Below are 5,502 nucleotides of genomic sequence, written 5' to 3'. Positions count from 1 at the left end.
GAACTCAGAAGCCATGAGTGGAGCTCTAGCAACCCTGTTGGGATCATCATGTAACTTTGTGAATGGAAGTCATGCTTCGGGACTGATGAAGCAGAGGGCAGAGGAGTTGGGGTCTCAGATGACATCGTGGAGCCCTGGATCATAGCAGTCCTGGGCCACCTACTTCTGAGGGACTTTAGGTTGTGTGAGAGAAAACGCCCCCTACCTTGTCTAAGCCGTCATGACTTGACGCGTGTTAGTAGCAGCCGTGTGCAATTCCTTGCTGTGTGGCTTTAAGGAGAGACCTCCTAAAACTTCTGGCCCTCACTTTCATTTCTGAAATAAAGGAGGGGCTCAGATAACCCCTCTGGACTTTCCTCTCTCACGTAACAGGCTTCTATTTCGACCTCCTGAGTCTGGGGGTTACACCAAAGCAGAGTTTTTGCCTTGATCTTTTTGCTTAGTTGCAGCAGCCTGGTTTGGAGGTGGGGCAGGGGATGGGGAGGAATGGGGCATGTGGAGGGGCCAGTAGAAGGTAGCAGTAGACCTGAGGTTAGCTCAAGATTAGATCAAGACCTTGAGGTCCTCATCACCGTGTTGCTGTCCCCCTAACACTGCCTACAGGGGGGCACGCTCAGCCCCCTTCCCGAGCTCAAGGGTTGTCGTGGTCAGCATACCAGGAGGATATTTGTTCCCACAAGCTCAGCCGACCTCTTCCCAGTCAGAGCTGCTTCGGTTGCCTCTCCTCCTCAGCGGGATGAAAGCAAAACGTCTAACAAAAGACATCAGTCTCGTGATTTCTTAAATGAGGAACTAGAGCAGCAAGCCGCCGTATTGGGAAATGGCCACAGGGGGTCGCTGCGCGCTCAGTAATGAAGGGATGGACGCCAGCCGGCGGGGAAGGGGCGACTGTCTAGGAGGGTTCGGATTTGAGGAAGGAGCTGCCCGTGGAAGGGATGGAAGATCTCCTTTCTGCACAGCTGAGTCCCCCACTGCAGCCGAGAGGGAAGAGCCTTAGTGTCGTCTTTGACCCCGAAACCAGGCTTGCCGAATATTACTGTTATTGTCTTCATTGTGATAGGATTTTGGAATTCTCATGTAATCTTTTCTGGCTCACAGATGATGAAAGCTATAGATCCTCTCTCTAAAAAGGTCAAATACCCACTACGACAAATCAAGGCCAAAGCCTGGAGCCCAGGGGGTCCTGGTGGTAAGTAAGTGTCTAGCTCCCCTTGCTGGGTGGATGGTAAGAGAACTTCAGGGCTGCCCTAGTCACAGGTGTGAATCCCACTCTGGCGGGGTGACCTGCTTTACTTATTGGACACTTGCTTTTCTTACTTATAAAATGGGAACTCTGAGTTCTGCCTTGGTCGGGAGTTAATGTGGATACAGCACACGGAGAGCCGTCAGCAGGTGGCCATGTGCCTCCCAGGTTGGAAGCACAAGAAGAAGAGGCCTGGGGAGAAGCCGGTGGGCTGGGATGTTGTTACCAAAAGTGGGGTCCAGGGGCTTCCCTGGTGGCGCAGTGGTGGAGAGTCCGCTTGCCGATGCAGGGGACGCGGGTTCGTGCCCCGGTCCGGGAGGATCGCACATGCCGCGGAGCGGCTGGGCCCGTGAGCCATGGCCGCTGAGGCTGCGCGTCCGGAGCCTGTGCTCCGCAACGGGAGAGGCCACAACAGTGAGAGGCCTGCGTACCGCAAAAGGAAAAAAAAAAAAAGCGGGGTCCAGCAGCTGGACGTGCAAAAGCCAATAAGGTGGCAAGGTTGGTGGAAAGGAAAGTTTGCTTTATTGCGGAGGCCGGCAACTGGGGATGGGGTGTGGGGGAGTTGGGGGGAAGGCAGACTCGTGTCCAAAGGCCGATGCCCCCCACTGACAATCAGCGGGCCAGAGCTTTCATAGGCAGAGGGAGGGTGCTACACGCAGAAGCGGCTCAGTCAGCTCTGACCGTCATCTTGAAATTGGTCATGCGGTGGTCCGATCAGCGTTGTCATCTCGATTGTTTTAAGTACAGTTAGTCTTCAGTTCCAGGGTCGGTTTGTTTCCATTTCTTTGAGGCTGGTTCTCAGAATTGTGGCAGCTTGTGTCATGGCTACAGTCTGGTCATCATGTAGTTAACTTCTTCCACCTGGAGGGGCTTTTAGTATCTATAAGACAGCTCACAGGAGATGGCTCAGAATATTAGCTGTAGCTTTTAAGGAGGAACTAAAGGTCCTTGACTTTGCTTAATGACTCAACTATTAGTTTTGTCTTGTTGGACTGTTTTCCTTTGTTTCTGCACTTTCTCACTTCTCTAGTTAAACTTTTTCTTTGGCTAAAGGTTTTCCACAGACAAAAGGCAGGAGGAGGACATGGGCAAGGACCACAGGGCCCTGCTCCATTTCAATATGAGCTTGGATGTGTTTGCACATGGCCGGGAGAGGCAGGTGGATGGGCAGCCTAGAGCTCAGGGGAGCTGGAGGGCTCTCGGGTGGTGCAGATGCACGGGGTGTAGACCGGTGGTTCTCAGACTTTAATAAGCTCGGAAGCACTGGAAGGCTGTTGAAACAGAGATCGCTGGGTCAGCGGACCCTGAATACCATGCAGCTGTAACCAGCTCTTTCAGGATCCCCAGCAGGGGGCCTGGATTCGCTGCTTTTCAGTGGTTGGTCTAAAGGCAGGGATGAACTTCAGAATTTCTGGTCGGTTTGGAATCGTGCCTTAGGAAGTGTCTGGCACACCATCTTCCTGTTCCTTTATTTTTGCCCCCCAAAGATTTCATTTGACCAAAGGGTTCCCTGGCTTTCAAACATTGGAATATCATTGGTCTAAACCAGTGGTTCTCAAAGTACGTTCCCCAGATCTGTGACATCAGCATCACCTGGGAACTTGTCACACAGCCAATGTCTTGGGCCCCGCCCCCTACCTGCGGATCAGAAACTTGGGTGGGAACCAGCAGGCTGGGGTTTAACAAGCCCTGCAGGTGATGGTGATGTGATTTAAAGCCTGAGAGCGGCTGGTCTGAAGGAAGTGTGGGCCCGGTGCTCGGGCTTCGGCCATTCTCCCGTTGGCAGATTTGCTCCTAGCATCCTTCTCCTTAGCGGCCCTTTCCTCTTTGGCATCCCCATCCCCTACCTTTCCCACCTCCCCTCAACAGACTCCAGGTGTCTAAAGATGCTCGCCCCTCCCTCTGCTCCCTGAGCTGGCACCTCGCAGTAGATAGTGAAGGGCTCACCAAGTACACTGACTTCTACCAGTCCCATCAAAGGGGGTAATGAAGTTCCTGCCCAGATTTCCTCTCGCAAAAATGCATGCTTCCTTAAGAAAAAGAGAAAGTAAGAATCCCAGGGCCAGATGGGGATGCTGGGATATTTTGTGGCCTTTGGGCACCCCTCAGATGGCTAATGACAACGGTCACCCCTGGTGGAGAGAGTATAATAGTGTTACTGAGTCCGAGCTCGTACCGCTCGCCACACAACAGGCCAGTAAATCAACAGACGAGTTGCTGGGGCAAAGAATAGCGACTTTATTCGGAAAGCTGGCATGCTGGGAAGATGGTGGACTCCTACCCCTAAGAACCATCTTGCCTGAGTTAGAATTCAGTCTTCTTTTATACTAAACGGGGAGACAGTAAAGTCAAACATTTCCTGGGTCCGGTCAGACTCCACAGGGGACCTGTTACTTTCTTCCATCCTGCAGCCATTCACAGGTGGGCCTGATCAGGATGTTTCCCGTGAGCTAAACAAAGGTATTTTAGCTTACTGCTCATTACTTGGGAGGCAGGGTTCCCAGAGATGGACCATTGTGTATAATTTAAGCTTCTAGGCAACGTCCCTTTAGTGATTAACTTCTAGCAAAAGCAATAAAATACAAAGGTCAAAGTAAAAGAAACACATCCAATATGGAGTCAGATTTGTTCTTCCCTATTACAGTAGCAGCCTTTGCACCAGGTGACCCCTGCCCCACACTGACCCCCCCCACCCCACCCCCCAGCTGTCTTCCCCCAGGCTGCTGGGTCCCTGAGGACAGCTTGTTTGAACTGATCAGGTCTACACCCCTTAAATTGTCGAGGCACTCGTATGGAGTGAGCATCCTCCCCAGATTCTCAGACTGAGGAGGGAGTCCATGTAAGTTCTGAATTTCCCTGTTGCTTCAGGAGGCAGAAGCTGTGGCGAGTCAGGTCAGGGGCTTGGCTGTTTCTCTTGGCATCAGACAGCTTCTTGGTTTCTTCTGTGAAATAGTGATGAAGCGCTCAGCACAGAACCAGGCGTCCTGCTATTACCATGGAAACCAGGAAGCCAGAGCGTCCATCCTTCCTGGACAGCCTCGTGCGGGCACCCCACTCGGGGCCGTGGGTGCCCCCAGCCCAGGCCGAGCTCGGAGTCTCATCACCCCTTGGGGTCCTTGTCTGTGAGCAGAGGCCGAGGGAGGAAAGCTCCTCTGCTCCCCCGAGCCAGTCATAGTGGGTGGATGTTTCTAGCCTCCGCAGGCCTTGGAGTGGATCCTTCTGGAGCCCACCCTTCTCTCCCTGCGGCTGAGCTCGAGTCGGCCGTGGGTCCCTGGGCATGTGGCGCTGGGCCGCCACTCGCAGCTCAGCGTCGCCTTACTTGGCTAAGCCCAGGAGGAATCAGGCATCGGCCATGGTACCTCATGTGGACTCTGTCCAGTGACAGCCATCCTTCTGGCTTCATGTCCTGGGAGCTCAGGGCCGGGCAGCCTGGATGAGGGGGGAGGGGAGTGGCAGCCAAGGGCGGGGGGAGTTGAGTCACGGTTCTGTGCAGCGCGGGCCCTGACCACCCGGCATGATCCCAGGCCTTGGGGAGGGAGACACTCCAGGGGCCTCCATCCACAATTTCATGTCATTCTGCCAGCAATCCAGGGGAAAGCGTGGGTGGAAATCAGTGACATCTGGGATCCCCAAAAGGCCATCCCTGGCCGCTGAGCTCCAGGCTGTGCAGCCTTGGGTGTGGCACCCTCCCTGCCAGCCGCATCCTTGACCTGGCGACACTGCAGGGGACATCCGATCAGCTGGTCCACTGCAGAGCTTCTCGCGGGGGCAGAATGTCTCAGCTCCACTCTGGAAACAAAGCTCTGGTTTTGTTTGCACCGCCCACGTGGAGTGGAGGCCCCTGGGCCTCTGTTTGCCCCTCTGGATCTGTCTCTTTCATCCCCAGGGCCCAGAGTGGTGCCCCACCAGAACAATGTGGGGTGCCAACAGTCACCCCAGAGCCAGAGAAAGGCCACGCAGGCAGCAAGGAAGAGGGTGTTAGCCCTGCACCTGCACCAGAGCCGTGCTGGTTGTCTGCCCGGTTTCCCCAGCCTCACGGCCACGTGAGTGGAAGGACGCGTGAGAAGGAAGGGCAGCCTCTTCTCCCCGCAGGGGAACTGCCCCTGGGCCCCTGCAGGCATAGTCAGCATGGGTCCAGGGGTGGAGGAGGGGGTGGGAGCACAGCCAGAGCTCCTGGAGGAGGGTGCAGGGTGTGCTTTTCTGAAATGTGCAATAGTTAATTTATCTAATCTATATTGGTGGCATTCGAGTTCTAATTT

This window comes from Leucopleurus acutus, assembly GCF_964270905.1.
Source record: "Leucopleurus acutus genome assembly, chromosome: 12".
NCBI classification, from domain to species: Eukaryota; Metazoa; Chordata; class Mammalia; order Artiodactyla; family Delphinidae; genus Leucopleurus; species Leucopleurus acutus.
The sequence above is the reverse complement of the archived record's forward strand: the minus strand, read 5'-3'. Positions refer to the sequence as shown.